Genomic DNA, 27,492 nt, shown 5'->3' on the forward strand with positions numbered 1-27,492 from the left:
TCTTTGTATGTCGCGCAAGACCCCAAACCTTTTGGAAATGCATTATCCTCTGACCGTAACTTTAAATGCCTCCCACACTACCTCAGCACTGTTTACTGAATCCTTGTTATGGGGGAAATAAATCTGCAATCTCCTCTCCAGTCGCCATGTCGGCTTCGGTCTATCGCAACCGGGCACCCGCACCTTCAGCAGAACGGGGCAGTGATCGGAATACGTTCTGGCAAGGTGCATGACCTTTGAAATATCTGTACTAAGCCCTCGAGATATTAGAATATAATCGAGGCGGGCCCATGTTCCAGTGTATGTTGTGAAGTGTGTACCTTCTCTTTTCAGGGGGTGAACGAAACGCCAGCTATCAATCCATCCCCCCTTTTCCATAATACCCTGAAGGGCTTCTCTAGTACGTCTGTTGTATTGGGTGTGTCCATCTGCCCTGTCCTGCCCAGGCACCATAGCAACATTAAAATCCCCCCCCATATAATGTGCATTGACCCTACATCTACCACCCTCCCCCATTATGCCGTGAAAAATTCCTGTGTATCAACATTAGGGGCGTAGCAGTTCACGATTGTGATAGTGTCAGATCCCAACCTGCCCCACACAATGACATACCTCCCCGATGTATCTATTGCTTCTCCTAACACCGTAAATGGTATGGATTTTTTTATCAATATGGTCGTGCCTCTAGCATATGAGGAGTAAGAGGAGAAAAGTCGTACCTTCGCCCATCTATTCGCATACGTGTTATGTGAGTGAGGATGTAGATACGTCTCTTGCAACAGTGCTATATGCACCTGATGACGATCTAGGTACGTCAAAATATTCATGCCCTTCCTTGCATCATTTAGCCCCCTTATGTTCCAAAACAATATTGTTAAGACCGAGTCACTCCCGTTCCCTCCCATTGTTTGTCAAAATCAGCACAACAAATTCCTGCAACATGATCACTATATTCCTGCCCTTCAGAATGAATGCGTAAACCTGGAACTCACAATGTACCATTTTTGTATCCCTCGGCATGCATTGAACTTCCCCGCCTCTCCCACCTCCCACCCACTGAAGCATCCCAATCATGCTTGCCAAATTCCATCCCACACCCCTCACCCCCCAAACATTCCCCTATCATGAGTCAAAAGGGGTACTCCCATTGGGTTAATCTCACCTGGTGACACACCTTAACCTTGCTTCTGGTCTGGGAGCCGTCTGCTCTTAGTAATCCCCAGGACGAGCAAGGGTGTCCAGTTAGAGTTACTAAATATACTACGTTCTCTCTACCCCAAGATTTGTGGGCATGATATCAATAACATGCAATATCAGCCTAGTGCAACAATCATTATTATACATTACGACATGTTGTGATTCAGAAGATCCATCGTACAACTCTCATCATTAGTCCAATATTCCACACCACTGTAGATTGCGCCACAGTCGTAGAGCATATGTTCATTCGACCTCCGATAGCGGCCCTTCTTCCAGCTCATCCTGGTCCACAGAGGCATTTTTCCACCGTTTCAACGTCTTCAGGAATTTCTCCACCGATTGTGGCGTCATGTGTATGGTTTGCTTCCCCTGATGGGTGATTCGTAGTCGCGCAGGGTAAAGTAAAGCATAGTCCACCTGTTCCTGTCGCAGCTTCTGCTTCACTCCGTTAAACTTTCTCCTCTCCTCCAGCACCCGTAGCGTGAAGTCAGGGAAGATGGTGAAGGGCACTCCGTCATAGTTAAGTTGCTTCTTTTCTCTCGCCACCTTTAGAACTACATCGTGGTCACGATAATTTAGAAGACGTGCGATATTTGGACAAGGAGGCGTACCAGGAGGCGGTCGCGGGCCAAGCGATCTATGCGCTCTTTCCCCTATAAATTGGGCCGAGAGTGCTCCCTCTTCGGTGACCCCCATCAGCATTTTTTCTACGTATTGCTCCAGCCGCCCCGTGTTGGTACTCTCTGGTATTCCCAAAATGCGGACGTTATTGCGGCGGCTGCGAACTTCAATGTCCTCATTCTTGGCGTCTATGAGTCGCATGAGCTTGTCCATTTGGGTCACCCCGATACATTGCCAGGAATCAATCCGCACCCAATATAATGTACACTGTCCTCTTCCACCACACGCTCCGTACCACTAGGCGGGGGCACATCCGCCGCTACTCAGGCCCCAGCAATCTTGTCTTCTGAGCAGCTTAGATCGTGTCTTGCCACCGAGTCAGTGCCGATGTCGTGGGTACCCTCTTAGCCTCTCAGAGCTGTCGCCTAGTTCCCTTGTCACTCTTATAACGCTCAGCATTTCATGGCGATCAGCGCCCGCTCCTTCCTCTTCCAGCCTTCTCACTTACTCATGCGGCCTGGCTGCCGCGTTAGAGCCGCGTCTCTTGCGTGATCGCCGCCTCCCACTTGGTATCATCTGCTTCCTCACTGCCTCTTCGCCAGAGCGCTGCCGTTGTCTGGTGGAGCCTTTTGCATTGCGGGATGTGATGCGATGTCTCCGCAGTTCTGCCTTCAGCACACAGCCTGCATTAAAGGGTAATCTCCCCCGCCGCCCTGAGGCCTCAGTCACATCCAACTCTGAAATGGCAACCGCCAGCGCACCTCAATAAACAGCCGCAACAGCTTTCACGGTCTTTTTCGCACCACTGGTACGCATGAGGCATCCACAGCACTACACAGCTAGCAGCAGCCATGGGGATCTTCGCTGCTATGTCGGCTTTGTATCTCAGCCGCTTCCCCGCGAACGGGCCTCCGCACACCTCTGCACGGCCCACCCACCACGTGGGGACCGCGGCTCTCGCGTACCTATTGCGCCCAGCTCCGGGCTCCACACAGGTTCCGATGTCGCGTCGCGGCCGCTCTTCCAGCCTTTACGGAGATCTCCAGAGCTGCAATACCCACAAATAACTGCCTCCGCGGGGATCTCTACAGTCCGAGCTTTCACGGACTATGTATTGTGAGTCTGTAGTAGAACGTAGTTTCAGGATAAATGTAAAATAAACAACCGGACAGCGGGAGCCTCACAGATTAGCGGCCATTCCGCTCGTGCGCCACCTAGCGTCCCAAATACAATTTATTCTTACATTGGGAATTGATGATGGACTGCTTAACTTGCTCAGAATCCCACTCATACTTCCTGCTTCTACTAATCCATCCTGGATTGATTTTGCATTGAGTGAATCTTCCACGCATCAAACCAAAAGGACTTTCTCCAACAGTATCATGTATAGTAATTCTAAATGACCAAATCAATTTATTAAGTTCATCATCCCAGTTCTTGTTTCCTTTTTTTGCTAATTTTAAAACACCTTTAAGAACTCTGTTCACCCTTTCCACAACAGAATTACCCCAGGATGAAATAATGCTGTAAACTTTTGTTCGATACCGGTATTGACCATAAATGTTTTCATTAAATCAGATTTAAATTGAACTCCATTATCAGTCAAAATGGAAGCCGAAAGCCCTCTCTCAAAAAACATTTATCCAAAAAATGTATGACACTTTGTGTATCTATCTTAGTGACCACCTCTATTTTAAGCCATCTAGAAAAGAGGTCAACAAGGACCAAAATGTACTTAGAGACACCATCCTGCCAAACTACAGGTCCCTTTAAATCTAAGGCAATGTTTTCCCATGGCAAACTCGGACAACCAAGTGATGACATGGGCGGATTAAGTGTCTTTTGAGCTTTATCAGAACTCTCACAATTGATACAGGCATGAACATGTCTTTCTATATCCAAATCAATTTTAGGCCACCAGTACAAAACTTTAATATTTCTTTAGAGGGAGATACACCAGGATGTCCTTCATGACCTATGTTAGCGATTTTCTTCTCTCATGCCTAAGGGAAGTATAATTTTCCCAGCTCTACAAACAAAATCTCCATCCACACTCAACCCATACGAGTCGCCCAAAAAGCCCTCAATTTGGGATCAAGTTTACCATCCTTGGACCGACCATTAATGATCCTATCTTTAACTGAATGTAGAATGTCATCCTTTTTGTTCTCTTCTTCCCAAACACCCTTAGACAACCCAGCAGTGTCACTAAAAACAGCAGCTACACAAAAATCACACCAAGGATCAGGGTCAGTTTCTTTTAGGGGTAAAGAAAGTCTACTGAGGAAATCAGCGATAACATTTTTTGCTCCAGGGACATACTGCACCTCGTATACAAAATCCTGAATCCTCATGGACATCCTGGCAATATTTGCAGAGGCCTTGGAAAGACCCTCAGTGGTGAGTAGTTTGGTTAGAGGTTTATGGTCAGATCTCAACAGAAATGTCTTTCCCCATATGAACTTCCTAAAATTCTCCATGGCCCATACACACGCTAATGTCTCGCGTTCTATAACTGAATATTTCTCTTCTGCTGGATACAGAGAACGAGATGCAAAGGCTATAACATGATACTATTAAGATCTTTGACACCACATCTCCACTGGGTCTCACCCCCTATCTCTCTGTTCCCACGCACAACAAAGGCCATACAGTTGATCAAGTTTTTTCCACCATCCCAATAGGCATTTCCTCCCCGGTACCTGTCCTGTGGTCAGATCATTTTTTAGTGAACTTCCAAATCCCTCTTTCTGACAAATTTTCATCTAGGGTGCAGGGACGTCCTCTTCAGGCCTCTCGAGCATATTATCGAGTATCCCTGACATGATGGCATATGCATTATCATCTCACCCTTGCCAGCTGTCTGGCAGTTTAGAGGCGGACCTCGACCTCCTGCAAACCTGGTTTGCGGAGAGATTCGATGAACTAGCCCCTGCGACGTTTTACCGCAAACTCATTAGTCGGGCCTCTGCCCCTTGGTTCACTGCCGCTCTATCTGAGATGCGACAGATGTGTAAGAAAGCAGGAAGGGCCTGGCATCGCCATTATGACCTTTCAGATAAAACAGCATACAGGGAATCCATCAAATTATACCACAGTAACATCTTGCTAGAGAAGAAAGCCTATTTTGCAAGAAGAATTGAGGCCGCTGTGAATACTAGCAAAGAAATATTTTTAATTGTTAAAGAATTCACCTCTCACACTATGAGTTCGTCCACACATTCCCATTCTGAATCTTGGGTTACCCAACCTGCTGATTTCTTTGCCAATAAAATTAAGTCCATCCAGGACTCTTTCCGGCTCTCTAGCATGGTGATAGCCCCTTGCACCAGTGCCCCCTTGCTCTCGTCCCTGACTAGTGAGGGTCCTATCCTTTCTAATTTTCCTTTTCTTTCCTGCTCTACTTCGCTTGACCTTCTCTCTAAATTAAAATCAGGCTCTCCATTGGATCCTTGTCCAGCCAAATTCCTTGGAAAAATGGCCCCAGTAATTAACTCCCTAATCAACCCTGTGCTTAACCTCTCACTCAGCACGGGAGTGGTCTCTCGGGCCTGGAAGCAGGCTCTTATTCTGCCGCTTCTGAAAAAGCCAAATTTGGACTCACTGGTACATGCCAATTACAGGCCCATTTCTCTCATCCCAGCATTTGCCAAGGTGGTGGAGAAGCATGTCCATTCTTCCCTCTCTAACTTCCTTGAAAGTGATAACATCTTACATGACACTCAGTCGGGCTTTCGTGCTAATATGAGCACGGAGACCGCGCTGTTAGAAGTAACAGAGGCTATTAAGGAGGTTCTTGATTTGGGGGGTAAGGCGATGCGGGTCATGTTGGATCTGTCGGCGGCCTTTGACACCGTTCCCCACGGCGGTATCCTTTTAAGACTCAGGGAGATCGGGCTACGGGGAGCGGTGTTTAGCTGGTTTGAGTCCTTTCTAGCGGTCCGCCGCCCAACGGTCTGGGCCACTCCGTTCTCTGCCGAGGTGCAGCCTTTGGAGGTAGGAGTTCCTCAGGGCTCAATTTTGAGCCCTACTCTTTTTAACATCTATATGGCCCCTTTGGCGGCACTGCCGGAGTCGTATGGTGCCCAGATCATTTCATATGCGGACGACAACCAGCTTCTTTTTACCTGCAAGAAGGGCTCTGACTTTGATGGTGTGATTATCAGAAGCTGTCTTGGGGCTGTGTTTGATTGGTTCCAGCTCAATAGCCTCAAGTGCAACTCTGATAAATCTGAGGTGCTCTTTTTTGGTTGTCCATCTGACCCTAGGTGGCAGTTATGGTGGCCTTCAGCCATGTTCCCTCCTTCAGCTGCCTCATCCATGGCCAAGAATCTTGGTGTGCAGATTGACAACGGCCTCACCTTGAAGCCTCAGATTCTTGGTCTAGTAGGGAAATGTTTTGGCCTTCTCAAAATGCATAGGAAATTTCTTCCTATGCTTTCTCTTGATCACAGGAAAATTGCTGTGTAGGCTTTAATAGGCTCTCGGATTATGCGAATGTGCTTTATCTCGACTTGCCGGAATATCTTCTTTCACGTTTGCAAATAGTGCAAAATTCGGCTGCACAAGCCATTTTTGGCCTCCATCGGAGAGCCAGTGCTACTGATCTTCTGAAAACTCTTCACTGGCTCCCAATCCGAAAACGGATTGTTTTCAAGGCGCTTATGCTTGCTTTCAAAGCGCTCCATGATTCCGGGGCCAAATACATCAGGAAACGGCTAGCTTTCTACCAGCCATCCAGAGCGCTGAGGTCAGCTTCACTGGCCTTGGCGTCTGTCCCGGGCATTAGACGAACACGCATTGGAGGTCGCTCTTTCCGACGTTTGGCGCCCCAACTTTGGAATGCTTTGCCTGTTTCCTTGAGAAGGATTGTCAACTTGTTAGCTTTCAGGAAGGATTTGAAGTCCTGGCTGTTTTTTCAGTAGTACTTGCCATTTGTTCGCCTGTTCCTGTTTCCGCATTGGGTTTGAAGCGCCGGGACACTCCTCGGAGTAGCTGAGCGCTATAGAGATCCCATTTTAACATAACATAACATAACATAACATAACAACCTCTTTACCTTCTTTAGTGACCTGTGACAGAACACCCCTTAGACCAGTACCGCTAGCGTCAGTCGTGACAATGGTGTCCGCTTGTGGATCAAAACCCTGTAATGCAGGAGCATATGCAATGGCTTCTTTAATGCTGTTGAACGATTTTTGACACATATCACTCCATTCAAAAGGGACTTTGTTTTTCATTAACAAACGCATTTCATAAGTCTTTTGTGAGAAATTGTTAATAAACTTCGAATAAAATTCTGCCAACCCTAAGAAGGATCGCAATTCATCTTTTGACTTAGGCGAAGGAGCATGGAGTATAGCTTCAACCGAAGTGCTTTTGGGTTTAATGCCACAGCCCCCAATTTCATGGCCCAAGTATGTGACCGACCTTTCAGAAAATTTGCATTTACTACTCTCAGCAATCAAACCCTTGTTCTTGAGAATAGACAAAACATCTCTTAGTATGACATCGTGTTAAGCTTTGTCGTTTCCCATTATCAAGATGTTGTCCTGAAAGAGAATGACCTCACAAATGTGGCTAAATAGGTTTGACATCAGTCTCTGAAATACCGCAGCGGTTGATGCCAAACCAAACGGCATACATTTAACCCCTTGGATGCTAATGACAAGGGTAACTCGTCATGGAGTTTCCATTGATTTCAATGGAAATTACATGAAGGGGGTACCAGGCCCTTAGCATCCAAGTGGTTAAACCTATAACAACCAAATGGTGTGCAGAAAGATGTGAATTGTCTGCTGCTTTTGTCTAACCCCACTTGGTGACACGCAGCCGAAAGATCCAAAGTGGAGAACCACTTGGCATTGCATGTCAAAGAAAGCATTTCATCAATTCTGGGGAGTGGAAACTGGTCGACTAAATGTTGCTATTAAGGTACCTTAAATCAACACACAAACGGGCTTTTCCATTGGATTTACGGGAAACCCCAGAGAAACCCATTCGGCTGCTTCCACGGGCTCGATTACCTTATTAGCAAGCATTTTTTCCAACTCTCCTTTGACTTCATCTCGGACTATGAAAGGAATGTTCCTTGCTTTATGGATCTTTGGAATAGCTCCCTCCTTTAAGCAAATTTGATGGGTAAAACCCTTTAATTTTCCCATCCGATCCTCAAACACTTCTGGTAACTCCTGTAACACCCATTTCTTAGTGTCCTCACCCTCACAAGAGATTAAGACCTGTTCCTTACTATTCGGATTAAGAATGATGTCCAATAATTTTTGGTCTTTCCATCCCAAAATTGATGGTCCTTCCTTAGCTATGTACAATTTTCCTACAGATTGTCTCTCTTTAAATCGGAAAATTAAAGTCCTAAAACCTAACACGTAAATTTTTTCAACAGTAAAACTTTCAGCAAAGACGTCATTGGGTTCTAACCACTCTCCAATTTTGTTGACAAACTGTTCCTTCCATACCTCTTGTGGCACAATGGTAAAAGGAGACCCTGAGTCTGCTGCTAATGGTACTGTGATTCCACCCAGCGAAACCTGACACAATGGTTTTGAAGAGGACTCATTAGTGATATTTAGTACCACTTTTTTATTTTGGATCAGATTAACCTGTACCTCGTTATCACTCAAAGACGATGAACTAACATCATCCCCATCTTGTATATACGCAACCTTTCCCTTTGACTTTTTCTTAGATTTACGGTTACACACTCTAGAGAAATGTCCAACTAGACCACACTCCATACATTTTGCGGACTTAGCCGGGCACTTTTCATAAGTCGGAGAATGTGAATAACTGCCACACCTGTAACAAATTAAATTGCTAAACTTTTTCTGTTCACTACCATAACATTTTTTCCTTTCAGGAATACTCGATCTCTTTTTTTCAGATTTTGCATTTCTATAATTTTTGTAAGATACCTTCTTTTCAACAATTTTTCCCACGATTTCTTCTGGGCTTTTTTTGTCTTGGGAAAGTGTAATCTTAGCACAACGTTCAGAAAGTTCAGCTTTCTTTACCATGGCAATAATGTCCTTAAGACAGTTATCGCCCTCCACCCACAATTTATCTTGTAAACTTTTATTCTTAGTGTACATGACAACTTGGTCCCAAATGAGTTTGTCATCCAGTTGTGCAAACTTACATTTACTCGCTAACTTCTTTAATGCTGATACATACTCTTCTACTGACTCATGCGTTTCTTGTTTCCTGTGAAAGAAAGAATGTCTAGTGACTGCTATACATACTGAAGGAGAAAAATGGTCATCGAGATCTAACAATGCTGCTTAAATAGAACTAAATCCCCGTCAGATCTTTCATGTTTATGCAATTCATTAAAAATGCGTAAACCTTCAGGACCCAAGGAGTATAAAAGCATTCTTTTTTTTCTTTGAAGAGAAAATGCACCATTAACATCTTCTAAATTTGCTATATAATTGAGAAAATATTCTTTCCAGTCTAGCCATGATACAACCTGTTCCCCAGGGACTGCCAGAAACTCTTTCGGAGAATTGATCTGAAGATTAGATAAATTGACATCTCTTGATGTGTTTGATCTATGTGAATTTGCTTCAGTAGACATATCTCCCTTTAAAAAAAAAAACTAAATATGGGTAAAATTTCCACAAAGGTGAAGTTGTCCTGAAGTAAGAGTCACAACAAGTGAGGTAGAGAAAAAAAGTCAATAAAGGTGAATACACAGCCACTAAAACAAAAATTGCACAGGAACCTCAAGTAAAAGTGCTGTACGGAAATTCAAAATGAGAAACTTCAAGAAAATGGTGCTGCATGCAATTGCCCAAACAGAGTTAAGTACTCTTAAAATAAATACCGTGGTATAATGATGAAATTGGTATCCTGATGAAAATCCCAAGCATTTCATGAGAAAAATGCGTCTTTCGCAATGAAAAACGCTAGATCCGGCACGAAGAAAGCTGTAATTACCGTAGTCATGGAAACAAATATGGCCGTCGTGCGTGACCTCCCAATGTGATGATGTGCGCTGACTCAAGCGTCATGAGCGTCAAACACGTCACACATCCAGTATCTGGCACTCGACACAGAGCGCTCAAGATGCGGGGTTTGAAAGAATGGAGCGCGGAAAGTGCGGCATTCAAAAGTAAAGGGCTCATTGGGATGTCGGGCGGATCGACACCGCCATGCAGGTGGTGTGGATTCACCCGACATCCGTGACCGCCTGCCATCTATTCCCCCCGCCATGTTACAAAGTTGGGGGGGACCGCGGCGGACGGAAACATCGTCCGCCACTTTTCCGCCCGGTCGCCTTGCGGCCGGGGCGGAAAAGGTTTATATGGCTGGCGGTGTCTATCAGACACTGCCAGCCATATTATGATGGCCTCAGTCACATGCCTTTCCACGGCAATGCTGCCACAGAAAGGCATGCGGTCTTTACTTTGGGGGCCCCCTGCGGGCCCCCATGGTGAAGGCGAGGTGGGGGCTGCACATGGGGGGTATCTGTGGTACCCCCCTGCATTTGCATATACAAAGCAGCAGGCACCGCACGGTGCCTGCCGCTTTTTGTATGCAAATGCATCAAAAGCATTTTTAGCATTGCGGCGGGCAGTGCTGAGAGCACAGCCCGCCACAATGTTAAAAATGCATGATGCGCCCGCCACTGTGGCGGGCGCATCATAATACCCCCCATGGGACCCCTGCCCTTATGGCGGGCGGTCCCTTCCCCCGATGGGATGGCGGGCGGACTAAGTCCGCCTATCATCCTAATGGACCCCTTAGTTCGTTGCACAGCAATCAGTGCATGTGGTGCTCGCGAAACTCTACACCTCTCGACCTATAGGCGCTATATATAATAGCTTAATCCATCCACAGAATTTGTGTCCGAAACCCATCTTTTGGAGCACCGCCAATAGAAATGGCCACTCTACAAGGTCAAACGCCATTGTGGCCTCTAAGGATAGAATGGCTGCATCTTCCCGTAGTAGTGGAGTGCGGGGAAGCACCCCATTAAGACGCCTTAGGTTAAGAGAGGTGTTTCGCCCAGGCATAAAGCCGGATTGGTCCGGGTGCACCAATGTCGTGAGGTGAGGTTGCAGTGGGAGCGCCAACAGTTTTGCCAATATTTTTGCAACCGCATTCATTAGGGATATCGCACGATATGAGGATGTCAGTTCCGGCGGCTTTCCAGGTTTGTGAATTGCTACGATAGTAGCTAATATTTGGTTTTTGGATAGTGTGCCTTGTGTTAAACAATCATTATACATGGGGAGTAGGTGGGGGGTGACCTTTTGGGCGACTTTTTTATAGAGTTCCACCGGTAGACCATTTGGTCCCATCGCCTTCCCCGTGTGAAGCGCTGCCAGTGCCTTCCCTACTTCTTCTATCGTTAAGTCTTCCTCGAGTGTGTGCATGTCTTCTGGTGACAGTGTGGTAAGCGGTATGTTGTGTAAAAATTACATGCTATCCTCTTCCGTCATTGTGCCTCGTGGAGTGTACACCTTTTCGTAGTAGGTGGCCAATTCTTCTACTATTAATTGGGGATCCATGGTGACTGAGCCATCCGCTAGTGTTATTTGAGCTATCCACCTGTCTGTCTTATCCCTTCTCTCTAACCATGCAAGCATTTTTCCCGTCTTATCCCCTAGTTCGTAGATCCTATGTAGTGTATCTGTGTGCCTAGTTTTGGCCATATCCTCTGCGTATGCCCTGTATTCTTGAGGTGCTAGTGTTAGGGCTTGTGCTGTGTTATCAGTGGGGTCTAAAGCGTGGGCCGTCTCCGCTGTCTGTACTGCAGCCTTTAGCGATTCAAGTTTCTCTCTATGCTCCCTTTTGTGCCTAGTAATCGTTGAAATGGCTTGTCCTCTAATTACTGTTTTGTATGCCTCCCAGAGGATGGACGGGGATTCCACTGACGATAAATTTTCCTCAAAGTAGTGTACGGTGGAAGTTGTTAATGCTTTCGCTATCTTGTTAATCTTTAGGTAGCCTGGGTACACTGGGTAAAGTCTCTGCCTTCTAGGGAGTTGTGTGGTATAGGTACGCGGAATTGGGGAGTGGTCTGAAATCCCTCTCGGTAAATGTTCTATTGCCGTTTTTCTTTCTGGAGGTATCGTCAGTGTCAATATGTAGTCTATGCGGGAGAGACTAATAGGTGCTCCCGAGTAAAATGTGTAGTGGTGTTCAGTGAGGTGTTTAAGTCTCCACATGTCCGTCAGCCCTATAGCATCCAGAAATTCTCTAAAAGCTTGATTGGGTCTATTTGCCTCCCTGGAAGGCTTACGATCTATAGTCGTGTCAATTACTGCATTGAAATCTCTCCCTATGATCAGTTCTCCCTCGGGGAGACCGAGCAGGAGTTTCCCACGGTCCTGGAAGGCTCCCTGATGTAGTGTTGGGGGGATATACACTGAGATTATGTTATAGTTGAGTCCCTCCCATTGGCAGGTGATTGCAGTAAAATGTTCCTGGTCGTCCGTCCAGGTGTTTTTGATTATTAGTGGAGAACTTTTGTGTATCAGGATACCAAGCCCTCGTGATCCTGAGGAGAACTCTGCATGCGCGGCCAATTTGAATCCCCAGCGGTTTAGTGCCTTACAGGTCGTACCCGTTAAATGTGTTTCTTGGAGTAATACCACTGTGGGGGCCTTTCGCTTTAAATATTGCAGCACCAGTCTCCTTTTGATTTTATACCCCAGCCCATTTACATTCCAGGAGATGACTGTCAGGTGGGGAGAGACCAATTGTGGTGACTGGGAATCATGTCCCGGTATCCCATGTCCTGGCATAGTGTGTGTAGTTTGAGTTTAGCCGTACAACTGCACTCCTTATCTGGATCGAATCTGAGTGTATGTCAGTCCTCAGAGTGCGTACCATCCTTTGTAATAATTGAAAGTGGTAGTGTGGTAGGTGTGCTTGACCACCATAGTTGGCATCTGTCGCACATTGAATGGTATTCACAACAAAACAAGAGCGACCCCTTGCGAACTGGGTATTGCTAATAAGCAAAAACAATGTTCACAAGGAACTCATTTTTTAAAAAGAATTATTTTTTGCAAGAATTAATATATCCTGCTTGATTTAAACAAACAGAAAGATGGAAGATGAAACCTTAGGTCTATAAGGCATACAAGTATTATCACAGAGTTTTATGTAAAGGCCCACAGAACAGAGTATACATAGTTCTCACTTTAACCGAAGTGAGTGTAATTTATTTTGCATAACAATATTTGAGATTCAGAAAGGCATACAAATTCTGTATTAGTGTATTTACAATATATACAGTGTCACATTTGAAAAGTGATTTGTGAACCCAAGTGAAGTGACCATAACCAGCCCAGTGAAATAAATGTAGTACTATTGTAGAACTGAAACAGCAGTTATTGGTAATTATAAAGGGGAGCCGGTAGAAGATATAGTACAATAGATTCTTCCAGGACAACTAAATGATTTATTGGGGCTCTCCCTTTTCCTTTTTTTCGACGACGTTTCAACCCTCTCGCGGTACCGAGTCTCTTCAAGACAGAGATTCTGGGGGCAAGCAACACAATGTGGGTGCCCGAAGGTAGAAGTCCTTCTTTAAAACTTTGGGGGTACTTCTCAAGGCTGACCAGGATACACAGAGCCCCTACCGTGAAAGCCACAGCTTGGCTTCAGGCGTTGTTTGCAGTAACAGCCTCCAAGGGGTTCTTCCCTGGTTTCGGTATAACCATTATGGGGGCCTCTCTCATGGAATCTCGAGGAATTCATCTTTCAAGGGCCTCCTCAAATAAAAGGAGCTACTTACCGATCAGGGTCCCAGGGAAGAATTTAAAGAATTCAGCAGAGAGTTTGTCACCCCCCTTTGCCTTAGCAGTTTTCATTGCAGCCACCATAAGTCCTGTTTAGAGAGGGGGGCTCCCAATGAGAGAGAGGCCCTCATAATGGTTATACCAAAACCAGGGAAGAACCCCCTGGAGGCTGGTTCTTACCAACTGATCTCCATGTTAAATGTAGACTTAAAGCATCTTAGCCAAGTACTGGCGGCGTGATTGTTGCCACACCTCCCTACTCTGATCCATATTGACCAGTCGGGATTTATCCCCCTAAGGAACACCTTATGCAACCTGCGTCAGTTAGCCCATGTTCTGCATGCATCAGTTTTATAAGAAGACCAATATGCTCTTGCCTTTCTTGACATTAAGCAAGCAATGGGACTATCTCTGGCAGGTACTCGATTGGATGAGATTCGGAAACACCTAAATTAAGTGGGTTAAACTGCTTTACTCAAACCGCAGACTAGGGTGAGGACTGGATGGTACGTCTTGGTCAAAATTGTCCTACAGCTTGGCACACGCACGGGATGTCTGCTGTCTCGCCTAATTATTGCTATTGCCATGAAAACGCTTGCATGCTGGCTCCAGCAGGTTCTCCATGGATTGGGTATAGAGGTTGGTAATACTGATCACGTTGTCCCTCTAAATGCCAACGATGCCATGATCTACCTGTGTTGGCCAGAACTCTTTGGGCACATAATACTTAACATTATGCACAACTTCTGGGAATTCTCAGTACTACAGGTTAATACTCCAAGGTCTGCCCTACACCCATTAGGGCGCCTAAAGGGTCTTTCCGTTGACAGTTTTCCAGAAACAGGGCTACCCTGGAAGGTAGATAGTGTCAAATAACTTGGCATACAGGTCGTAAACGGTGAGCATCAGTTCTATGATATGAATCTGGACTGAATTCTTCGCAACCTACGCCTTTTGATTATATTTTGAAATACACTTAGACTGTCACTCGTGGGGAAAATAGCATTCATTAAAATGGTTATAGTGCCATGATATCTCTACATGCTACAAGGTACAAAGTACGAAAGTTCCCAACGGTATTTAGGGATTTAGATAAGACACTCATAGAGCTTCTCTGGGTAGGCAAGAGGTGTAGAGTGAGCCTCAGTACCCTGAAATTACCATGGAATAGGGGTGGAATGGAAGTCCCCGATGTAGAACTGTATTATCTGGCAGCACAACTACAACACCCTGGTCACTGGTTAGATGGGGAGCCTAATTAGGAACGGTCCATATTGGATGGCACAGATGACGGACACCAGCTTTGGGCCCTGCTGATGAGTGGTCTGCTGATTTCTCCTGAATTAACTCATGTGATCTGGATGACGGACAGTCTCTGGGAGCGACCGGTGCAATGAATAATTCGGCAAGCGCCTAATGCTCCTGATTTAGGTATTTAGATATCCTTAGCACAAATGGCCAGCGTGATGACGATAGTAAATGGCAAATGTGTGGATGCTTGCTGCTGTATGCCAAAATAGCGGCCCTGGCCATCCTTCCTATGAGGCCCCTGCCCCCACACAAACATATATGTTATATCTGAGGTTAAATTGACTTTATTTCTGTGTGGATTTTCAAATTGGACGTCCCTGTTAATTGAACGGATATGGTCTACCACTATGTCATATGTATTCGGAATACCTGTTTCTATTACCCCCAATATGTGGGTGTGACCTCTGTCTTTTTGGTGTTGCTCAACTATTTTATACTATGAACCATAATACACTGTCATTTGAAATCTCAATAAATAAATATACATTTTTTAAATAAGAATTTCTGCTTTCACTTGACTGTGTGTTAATCCTATCTTTATCATCTACATTCTACTTACTAAAAATCCAACCCAATTTCAAGAAATTTAAAATAATATTAGAAATATGATTTATTTCTCTGAGACACTTTGGCCCATGATTAATAGTTTGCAGTCAACATGAACCATTTATTTTTATTTTTCCATGACATCCTACTTGTGTTCATAACTATTTAATTTGTTTGAAATATAACAATCACATTAATAAATCCAGTCCATTTTAATGCCAGAGAATAATTGATGTTCAGTGCAAGGATGCCCAATATAATCAATGTACATACATATTGATTATGTTTGTCCAGTCATGTTGCTGCATGCTCTTATTTATTGAAAGGATTTGTAGAGCGCGCAGCTACCCAACAGGGTCTCCCGGCACATTTATACACAATTTCACTTTTTTGCTCTAGCTGCACGCAAATCTAGTGTATATTCAGACCTGTACATTTGTCATTTAAAATGAGTGACATCTTGTTCTGTCCTAACCTGAAGGGGCACTTCAAGTGTGCCCTTAATTGTCTGGCATCCTCAATTTTTGGTGATTTGGAGAAGATAAGGTTGAGGATGTGGTAGTTGGAGTTTGTTGGCTGTGTGACATATCATGCGAAGTGTATCCATGAAGTGAAGGAAGGTGTCTCTTGTGTTTATTTTAGCTTGATTTTTCTCTGGGAGGTTGAAGTTACCCAGGACGGTGGTGTGAGCATGTACAATGGACAAGGTGTAGAGAAAATCAGAGAATTCCTCAATAAAGTCTTTGTTGTGCCCGAGAGGCCTGTAGCTGGGATGGAAGAAGGCGATCTGAGTTTCAAAGACTGTGAAATGTCAGCTACTCCAATGATTTGAGTGTTACTCACTTGGCTAGACTGCAGGACCAGGAAGACTTATGGATGACCGCAAGGCCTCCGCCCATTTTATGTGCACAGTTCACACAATGGATACTGTAGTCTGAAGGAAGAAAGACATCTATGATATGTGAATATGTGGGCGTGAATCATGTTCCTATAATAAAGAGTAAATACAAATTGAGACAGATGAAGAGGTCCGTGATGGCTTGTTCATGGAGTTCTGTAGAACAAGTGTTAATGAGCATGATTTGGAATGAGTTTTCTGTAGTTTAAGGGTGTTTGGTAGTTAGTGGGATGTGTACAAGGTTGAGTCTATGGGTTGTGCAATTGCTCCCTGAGTGTCTGGGTCGACTACATCTGGAAGCGATTGTGGGGGTTGGTAGAATGATCTTATCTTACCATGTAAGTTTCTTTTTTTTGGGACAGAAAAGTCTTCTGCATAGTATGAGATGTGTACCCCTGCCCTGAATTCCCAACTGTATGGTTGTGTCTGGATCACTAATGCTGATTTTTTGTCCTAGCCGAACACTGATCATGTGTGTGCACCATGACATAGGCCTGTCTCACGGATTGCAATCTTATTGGACCACCTAAAGCTCTACCTTCATAGTGGTGGAAGCCTACCGCCTGCCCCAGTAGTTAAGCAGCACAAGCACAGCGGTGGTAGCATACCGTGTAGTGGTCATTAGGAGTGGACAGGACCTTTTTACCATATGTCACTGGGCTCACTCACCTTTTGACAGGTTTCCGCTGCTGTGGGCTTAATCCCCGTAGGCCTACATTGGATAGATGTGTGGTACTGCATAGCGCAGGGGTAGTGACTCTGTGTTGGATGTATGTGTCCCTGGGAAGGGTACAGTATAGGGATAGAGCAGTACGGTGTACTGCATGTGTGGCTAATACATGTACCTAGTGTAAGTATGCCTGTGAGTAATACATTACATGAGAGATGTAGTGCTGTGCAGTGCATGCGCAGTGACTGCATGTGCCGGGTGTATGTGTACTTTCGTGAAGTACAACACATGAACATTGAATAGTTCTCCATCGTGCACTTAGTGTGTGTGTGTGTGTATGTGCTGGCAGTGCACGTGTTTTGAAATGTAAGAGTACAATGCATTGAGTTATTCGTGGTGTACAGACAATTTGCTGTGAATGGAGGACCCTGGGTTCCATTTTGGGAAGCCCAGGCCTGCCTGGTGAAGACAGGAAGGGGTGAGGAATCGCCCCAAACAGATTTCTGAATTGCTACATTCCTGTTAAATGGATGGGGAGAGACTTGAGAAACGAGAATAGACTCCCTTTACATCTCAAAAGATTGCCTTCTCATTCAGTGATAGTTTACCAGGAGCGGGCCTAGACACATCTCAGGAAGGGAGTTGGGACTGATCAGATTCTCATAAAGAGTTGTTGATGCACATATCACTTTGGCTGACATCCAACTAGTGATGTCACTTCCTGTACAGATGGATGATGGGAAATGCAGTGATGCTATTTCTTTTGCAGATGGATGATAGGAAATTCAGTGGTGCCACTTACTGTGCAGAAAGATGATGGGAAACAAAGTTGTTTTCCTTTGTTTCTTCTCTTAAAGATGGTTTAAGCAGGAAACCAGTGATGGCATTTCCTGTACAGATGGATGATGGGAAATCCCGTTATGTCACTTCCTGTGCCAAGGTAGTGTCACTCCGTATGCGAATGGATGATGGGATATCATTCATCTGAACATGAACTAATAAAAGTAATCCTGTAGTCTCACTGGCTTGATTCTTACTCTTGATATATAATTTCCAAGTACATCAAGTTGGTAAGTTAGCTTCAGCCTGTGCTTTCCAGAGGATTTTGGATGTCTAAAAGTGGTCCGTAGTTACTGTTGAACATGCAAAAAAGCATCAGGTCAGACAAATGGTACGACACCCTTCTTTATTCATGTGGATCTGTTGGCTGCTTTTGACAGTGTTTCCCATCCACTTGTGTCACTTGCATAAAACAGATTTGGGAGGGGGCTTGTTCAGGTTTTGTCTACAAAGCATATCACAGTCTGTTATTCTCAGTAGGTTAAACTGAACACCTAAAATACATAGTGCCCCACATATGTTGTCCATCAGGCCCACTTTCTGCTTTGCCTATATGAAACCACACACAAAATAAATGTGCTCCTTTGGTTTCACCTTTTATGGTGACACTGATGACACACAACTGTTTGTGAGGCTTGATGGTGATCTAGACCAAATACAGACATATGTTTTAGAACTCTGATTGCTGGTGCAGATTGTGTAGGAGAAGAATGAGTTCCTGTTGAATTCCAGGACAACAGATATTCTGGTAGTTGGCAATAAGCTAAATACCTGGGGGCTTATTTACAAGCCTTTTGCGCCACTTTGTGTCATTCTAACATGGGAAAAGTGATGTATAGGTGGAGCAAGGGGCTTGTAAATAAGCCCCCAGGTCTATTTTCTGGTGGCCAAACCATCTGAAAAAAAATGCACGGGTTGCATCAAGTATGGTTAAAATCCGGGGGGGCACAATCAAAATACAGGGGGAGATAGAGATATCAGTTAGGTTCACCCTCCTTACTCAATTATGAAAAGCAAAAAAATCGGAATACCGGTATAAGAACCTAGCCATGGGAGAGAATAGGGCTTCCACTCTTATGAAGTAGGAAAACCTCCTTTCCAGAAAGAAGCAGAACTTTTCGTTCTAGAGTCCCCACACCCACCAGGTTTTCCCCTTGGTGGCATCCTTCATCATAGGGGTCCTCTCAATCAGCTGCAAATTGAGGCATTCTGCGACTTGCAAAATTACGTAGGAGCACTTTTGGAAAAATGTGTAGTGCAGTTATGTGGAGTGGGAAAGAAAAATGGGTTAAAAAGACCTAACTAGTGGGCCAATAATTTATTCCTGCTCCTAGTTGGTATATTTAAAAACGGGTGAATACTGGCGAATACAACATAACAGTGATGAGTCAGGTGTCCCTAGTATTGTCGACATGTTTCGAGTCTCCCCAAACGCTCTTCCTCAGGACCACACAGGGGCCAGCCCTGTGCGTATCACTCCTAAGTAACCTATAAATATGGCTACTAGAGAAAATAAAATAAAAAGTGCCACACTTATTGTGTGTGCACTATTAGTTAACTACATACACAACGGTAGGTAGTATCTGTGGGAAATAAAACAGAAAACAGTTAGAGAAACACTGGTCTACCAGGTGATCTGGCAGGCATTTTAAATATAGGCGACATTCTATCCATATAAATGCTCCTCTATAGTGCGTGTAGTTTATCTACTACCTTGTGTTTCCGTCGTGCTTTGCAGGAGATAAAACATTCAGCACGTGTCTCCGGTGGAGAAAGTGGGTAAGTGCTATTTAAAAGCAAAACAAAAGTGACAAAGATAGTACGTGACACACAACACCTATTATGAACATATAGGTACATATAAAGTCACATACTTTTTATAAGGCTGAAATGAGCCCCTTGGTCTGGAGAGGTTGAGGGGCTCGTAGTCATACTCTGCAATAGTAATGGTAACAAGGGTTTTAAGTTAGTGACCCTGTAAAAAAACGGGGGAAACCGGGGATTGCACGACGCCACCAGAGACTCAAAATCCGTTAGGCAGGGTACGAGAGAATCAGCTGTTATGAGAGAATCACCTATTATGAACATATATGTACATATAAAGTCACATACTTTTTATAAGGCTGAAATGAGCCCCATGGTCTGGAGGGGTTGAGGGGTTCATAGTCATACTCTGCAATAGTAATGGTAACAAGGGTTTTAAGTTAGTGACCCTGTAAAAAAATTAGGGAAACCGGGGATTGCACGACGCCACCAGAGACTCAAAATCCGTTAGTCAGGGTACGGAGAGAATCAGCTGTAAGGAAAAGAGTCAATGAACTTACTTGATCAGAGCTCACCTCAGGGATAATCACCTATTGGCTCCCCCAGAGACCTCATACTAATGCGTATCTCCTCGGGTACTGACTAAAATACTTCTGGATCCGCCTAGTCATTGATGAATCGACTAGACCATCTACCTTTCAAAATGGCCGACAGCCATATTCAGAGTGTGCCTCCGAGGCTTGCCAAGGCTTAATTTAAAATGGGGCTCATTGTAGTTCCTCGTGCATACCTTATTCTAAAACAGCGCAACCAGAAAGGGGGGGTTGGTAGTTGGTGATTTTGGCAAGGCAATGCAGTATTTGCCTGGATTGCCGAGACTACAAAAGTAATTCGACGGAACCAAAGGGGGTTGCGATTCCAACGAGGAAAGAGACATATCCTCTGCAGAATATTGTTGCTTCTCTGAAATTAGACGCTATATTCGGTGGGCAAAAAAGCCTTTTATATGCCAGTAGGTGTTTTCAGGTATAGGGTGTAATGAAAAATATCCTCTGCAAAATACGTTGCTTCTTTCAAAATGGGGCTCTATATGCGGTGGGCAGAATTTCTCTGGTGCGCCATTAGTGATTTTCACATATACGGTGTAATGTTCATGTAAAATCAGAGTTCCAGTAAAGTTTTTTCCTGCTTAGTTAGTGGTTTACATATAGATTTTGGTGTTCATGAAACCAAAGAGTACTAACACTCGCTGGTAAAAATCAACAGTGAGTATGCAGACGTTACTAAGGACTTATGTAGGCGAGATGACAAACAACTATCATTACAGGAAGGAGGAAGCTGTGTCCAGTGTGATAAGCTTAGCTATGGCTTGGTGGTACTGTCGGGCCCTCTTGTTACTTGATGAACTGGCCCCATGGGATATTATCATTCAAATCTTTAGTGTCTGTGCAGGATTTGAAAACCCAGCGTTGCTCCTTTTTTAGTTCGAGGTTATCAGGGTGTCAGGGTGTTCTAACACTACCCATGTTAGATCATTGGGGATGTGTTGCTTCTAATTGAAATGTTAGTGGTGGCCTGTTTGCACCTGATGTTGCTATGGTGTTCTACTATTCTCGTGCTGACCTTTCTAGTAGTCATGCCCATGTAATGTAGGTTACATGTACAGGTGATCATGTGAACTACCCCTGTGGTGTTGCAAATTGTGAATTTACACAATTCCCAAGTCATGCTGATATTGAAGATTGCTTTCTTTGTAATGGAGGTCAGGTGACACATGCTGCAGTTGCTGCCAGGATTGTGGCCCCCTGGTAGCGTGCTTAGTACTTTTTGGGCCCACTCATTGCCAGTTGATGGTTTAGGGCGGGTATGTACCAGAATATCTCGAAGGTTCTTCCCCTTCCTGTGGGAGAAGGTCTCGGTATGTTCAGGTTGCCACTGTTCAGGGTGCGCCAGTGTTTATTTATTATCTTTCTGACGCGATCAGACGCTATGTTAAAGGTGGTGATACATATAGGTCTCTTGTCTTTCTCAGTCTCCTCTTTTTGGTATGTTTCCAGAAGCGCCTCCCTGTGGTGATTTACAGCTCTCTTCCTGGCTTTGGACACCAGATGTGAATGATATTTCCTAGCAATCAGTTTCTCGGACAGTTCTTTTGATTGGATTTTGTAATATTCTTTCTCTGTGCAGTTTCTCCTAAGTCAGAGGAATTGTCCAAATGGAAGGTTCTCCTTTAGTTGTCTTGGCTGGAAACTGTCATATATTATCAGACAGTTTTCTGCAGTGGGCTTGAAGTGTGTAGTGGTCTTGAGTAAGCCATCAACTGCATAGATGTTCAGGTCCAGAAATACCAGCTGCGTCTTCCTAATGGAATGTGTTCATTTTAAAAACGGATCCGGTTGGTTCAGCCAGGTGATGAATTTGTTTGCTTCAGACTCGTCGCCTTCCCACATTAGTAACACATCATCGATGTATCTCTTCCACAGTTGCATATGATGGGCGTGTGGGTTGGTGTTATTCAATATTTTATGCTTCCCAAGGTGGTGTACATAAAGCCCTGCCACACTAGGGACAAAGGTGCTGCCCATGCTGGTCCCGTGTTGTTGGCGGACCTCGGGGGTCTTGCTTGAATTCAAATAACAACATTGAAGAAAATGCTCCCGCATGTGAATATAAAGGGAGTCAATGAGGGTGGAAAATGTTTTTTGAAACAAATCTGGGTTTGCAAATTTGCTGATTTCACGTGTGTGAACAGATTAATAACAAAACGTACATGAAAGGTATGTGTTGTAATGCATCATTTAAAATATAAACAAATAAATAGACTTAGAGCAATGCGTTTGTAAGGTGCCCAGATCCATGATACAGAATTCACATATGATGCATGACATATTTTCAATATAGGACGAGTAAGGGCGGGTGACATAGGAGCTATAAAGTAATTTCTCTAATCAAAAGAGTTCTTGGAAAACCTGTGCTCTCTCCTAATGTCTGCAAAAAATCACACATTTTTTAGGAACACAAGAATCTTAAAAAAAAGTTAACTAAGTCAGATATGAATAGAAAGTGGGTCTTCAAAGAATTCAGGTGAGTGGATGTGAACCGGGTTTGGCAACAGTCAAGTTCCGGCTTCAAGCCTAGAAGCCGGCAAGCTAATGCCAGGGGCATCAGCTAGTGCATGCATTGGTACTTGTGCAAGCTAAGGCTGAATGCTGCAGGTGTTGGGAGAGCAGGTGGTTGGGTGCAGGGCTCTCTGCATGCCAGTGACTAACCGTGCCCTGGCATGTGCATCTGAGTAGTTGGCTGCCAAAGGCTGGCTGGCTCAAAATGTGTTGGGCGCAACAGCTGTAGAAGCAGTACATCATCAAAATAGCCTCTTAGCTCAACTGCAAAAACCTGGGGTATGTTTAGAAAATAAACAAATAAAAAAGCTCAGACACTCACTGGTATGGTATGCAACCCATAACTCACTCCTCGCCATGTTCTGCTCATTATCTCACTACTACATCATTGATGATGCCCTCCAAAAATTGACACGGGTGGCAGGGCCATCCTCATCCTACTTGACCTATCAGCCGCGTTTGATACGGTTAATCACGCTGTACTTGCGCGACGGCTGGAGGCAGTAGGTGTCGGAGACACCGCGCTCACCCTTCTCACCTCCTTCCTCTCTGCTAGAGAACAGAGGGTATGCTGGGACACCCTAGAATCATGGAAATCGTATCTCCCTGGGGAAGTGCCACAAGGATCAGCACTCTCTCCAAAGCTGTTCAACTTTTGTGTGACTACCATGGGCCAAACTAATTAGGGACCATGGTTTCTTGCTAGTATCGTATGTTGATGATACTCAAATCATTATCTCCATTTCATCAACAGCAGACTCGGTGGCTGACAGATTCCATAGCTCTCTTTGCCACATTATGAAATGGATGCATAAGAACTACTTAAAATTAAACACAGACAAGACTGAGGTCATGGAATTTGGAAATGGCCCCCCTATCTGGACCCAAGCATGGTGGCCAGCAGTGGCTGGGGCCTGTCCTGTCCCTGCTACCTAAGTGAAAAACCTTGGCTTTGTATGTGATGTTCAGCTCAATTTCTCAGGGCAGATCAATCAACTGACATGAGCCTGTTACTTTCTTTTAAAAATGCTTTGTAAAATCCTACCTTTTCTACCCGCGGAACTAAGGAAAACGGTTGCAGTGGCTCTTATTCTCTCCCGCCTAGACTACTGCAACATCTTGTACTTAGGCGTTGAAAAACACCAGCTGATGAAGCTTGAATTCCTAGAGAATGCGGCTGCACATACTCTGCTAGACATCCCAAAATATAGTCATATCTCGGGCGCAATCAGAACCTTGCACTGGCTCCCAGTCAAGCAGAGAACTCAGTTTAAGACACTGTGCCTGGTTCATAAAGCCCTTTATGGGGCAGGGGAGGAGGGGATGGTGCAATGACTACCACAAACTATTCCAATGGCATGACCCCTGTAGGATGCTAAGATTTGCCAATAAAGCCCTAGTTAATGTCCCTAGAGTCAGAAAGACCAGATGGGGAGGCAGTTGTCTCTCTTTCTTGGAATCTAATCCCTGGAATGAACTCCCACTTAATATTATGCTGTTATCGTCCAGATCTCAGTTCAGGAGTCAGTTTAAAACCTGGCTTTTCCATCCCCAACAGTGATCAAGCCTCTTCTGACTTCGCCACCGTCTGTCACAATTCTATTCAATCAAGGGCAAACCTCTATCAGGACAAACGTAGAGTCTGTACAAAACATGGTTCCCTATTTCTTATGAACAGTACATTACCCAATTAAAACCCACCCCTGTCCCGTGCATCCAGCACTCCAAAGTGTATTATGTATAAATGTGTATGATTCAAACTTATGTGTGACTCTTTTCATACTCAATAGTATAGGATAATCTGGTTACTTAAATGTATTTCAATAACTGTTGAAGTTACCAATGCTTGTTGTCAGGCATATGAAACCTTATCATGTCTAATATCTTAAATTTACATTGGTATTTGTAAAAGTCTCTTTCATGCTGCAAAAACAATAATGTTTTTTGTAACTGTTTTCAAAGAACTTTCCAATGGTGAAGAGGAGAGTTTTTTAAATACTCACTTTCACCCGCATTCACTAGTTCTTCCGATTCCAATGGCACAACGTAGCGCGTAGGAACGCACATGACTCAGCGGAGGTCTTGGGTGTTGCATGAGTATATAATGCCACACCCAAGTTCTAGAAGGTGCTTAGCTTTCTGGTTTTCTACGCGGCAGCAGCTGTTCTTTGTTCAGTGCTTACCTGATTACAACAAAGCCTCCTTTATCTTCAATCCTGATCTTCACATCGGATCAACGATTCCTGAAAGAGAGAAAAGGAAAGCTAAATGACATTCTTTTAATGTAAAGGCGCCCATCGCAAGAAAATAACAAAGTAGCGCACAGCTATAGAATTTAAAGGACAATGTTTGGAAACACTTTTCTATTTCTTGAAAAGACATTTTTAGCTTGAAGAAAATTTCCGCAGGATAAGAAATGCAAAGTTATTTGTGCATATATTCCGCATTCTTTCCTTTTAATTTTAGCATGACGTGAGGAGATGTACATCATACAGCAACATTTTGGAATTGGAGGTGTCAGGGGTCCACTTTCCCTTTCAATCTGACCTTCTGGGATTTTCTTGATTTCTCCAGAGTTGAGCTAGTTATTCTGACTACTCATTCAAGTTTCCACTTGAGGCATTACTGCATTGCTTAATCATTAAACCATACAGTGTTCGTTAAATTACATTTTTCCCAGATAGCCCAATATGCATATCTCCTATCCCTTTGTCTGCTTGTGTCAAGTTTATATGTTCTTTGTATTGAGTCTAGCCACTCGTTATGTGTTGGTGGTACATTTTTTACCCACTTTATGCATATATCTCTCCTTGCCAATAAAATCAGAATAAAAAGAATGCTCTCTTGACCTTTACTCAATTTTGGATTTTTTCCCTTGTCATTTCTTATCCCAAAAATAACCAAATCTATACTCACCTCCATCTGCCGACCTAGTACCTTAGACAAAGTCTCATGTTGTAAGTAAATAAGGTAGGCAGCAGGACACGTCTTCAGGTTATTAAGATATATTTATTAAGTTACACAGCAGAGCAGTTAACCTCACAGCTGACCAGACCATCAACTGCCAGGGCTGGAATCTTCACATACTGGATAGAACACTCTTAGGTACTATGGGAGGTTGGGAAGATAGGAACACTAAGAAAGGACTACTGACACTGAGTAGCCATGTTGAATGAAGTATAAATATACAACATATCTTCTCCCTTTACAGATAAAACAAAATAAAAGACTCAAACACATTGTAAAAGTTAAAGCATGGAAAACACGAAGAAGAAAACATATAACATGTAGAAGATCAGCGACCTCATGGACTTCCAGAACACGAAGAAAGAGAATCAGGATCAAGATGAGAATGATCATGATGACCACCTTCTCCCCTTCGATTGACAAAACATGAAGAGCCAGTCTACTCTCTACAATCCGTCATTGTGGCCATCAAAAACGGAATTAGACAATTTACTTTCTCCGATCAATGTTTGTCCGCTGCGGCTTCTCGCTCATTGTTGAAGATAGAACAGTTCAACAAGTGCCTCCAAGGCTCAAAAAGTTCTGAAAGAATGTTCCCGTAGAAAAAGTTTGGAGCCAGTTCTCTTACAGTCCAAGATGAAGTTCTGGACCCGGTGTCTTGGTTCTGCTTTTTTTTTCTCGGGTTGTGGGCCTCTAGTTGTGATTCAGGCCTCTGAGTTACCTTTAAATTTGTATTTCTTTTGTGGGCAAATTGTCTCAGTACTGTGGGTTTTACAGCCCGGTTCAAATCGCGGAATATTTATCCCCGTTCAAAGAACCACCTTGTCACAACTTTGTTGTGGACTGTCTAGTCAGATCACTATCTCATCCAATTTTCTCTCCATCTCCAATCAGGGCCAAACTATAGGGTAAATCCCACATACAATAAGGGCAAATACAAAAGATCATGGCAAAAACTAACAATGGACAGCTTTGCCAAACCTTATATCGAACAAGCCATGAAAATTAAAATGACGGATCTTGATCCCTCTGCTATGCTGGCAAGTTTTAATGGAGCATTAACGAAAACACTGGACGCAGTGATCCCCCCAAAAAAGGCAACTTTAGTACAAAGAGGCCCATCAACCCCCTGGTACTCGAGTGAATTAAAAGCCTTGAAAAACACTTGTAAAGCACTGGAGAGGAAATGGAGGAAGAGAAAGCTCACGGAAGACAGGGAAACATATAAAACAGCGCTATCCCACTATCATCACCAAATTGAGAACGCTCGGTGCTGCTATATTCAAACCCAAATAGAAAAGTAAACAAGCATTGGAAATGCAACTGGTCTCGCATTAGAAAAGTTGGATCTATTGGTCTTGTAAATGACAAATATTTTATTTATGTGTTGGTTTTTAAAATAGCTAAATTGATAGCTTCGTCATTTACAATGCCAATAGTTATAACTTTCGCGAATGTGACACTGTTGGAACTGGGGTCACCAGTCCCCTAGGGTAGCATGGCACGAGCGGGTAGGCATCCGAAAGCACATGTGTTAAGCGACCATGCAGCACACGCAACCACTGAATCAGAAACATGAGCACGCAATTAGTGACACCACTCCAGTGAGCTTGTGTAAAAACTCAAGTCAACTTTATTAAGATAGAGCAGGATCAGGGTATTAGGAATTCATCATAAAATTAGCTTATTAGCTTTCCACTAAAATACATGTGTGAGAACACTTAGCATTAAATACTGGATGAATAACTCATAAATATTAAATATTCCATAAATATTAAATAT

The 27,492-nt window shown here is 44.0% G+C and overlaps 1 long non-coding RNA gene across 1 annotated transcript in view; it reads right to left on the bottom strand.

The window, feature by feature from the left end:
- The window catches only part of LOC144770781 (uncharacterized), a 57,099-nt gene that overhangs the window by 13,010 nt on the left and 16,597 nt on the right, over positions 1–27,492 (bottom strand). Inside the window, exon 2 of the long non-coding RNA XR_013599029.1 lies at positions 24,927–24,986. This is a non-coding gene — a long non-coding RNA (uncharacterized LOC144770781). The remainder of the gene's footprint in view (positions 1–24,926; positions 24,987–27,492) is intronic.

Source organism: Lissotriton helveticus, chromosome 7 (assembly GCF_964261635.1).
Source record: "Lissotriton helveticus chromosome 7, aLisHel1.1, whole genome shotgun sequence".
NCBI lineage: Eukaryota > Metazoa > Chordata > Amphibia > Caudata > Salamandridae > Lissotriton > Lissotriton helveticus.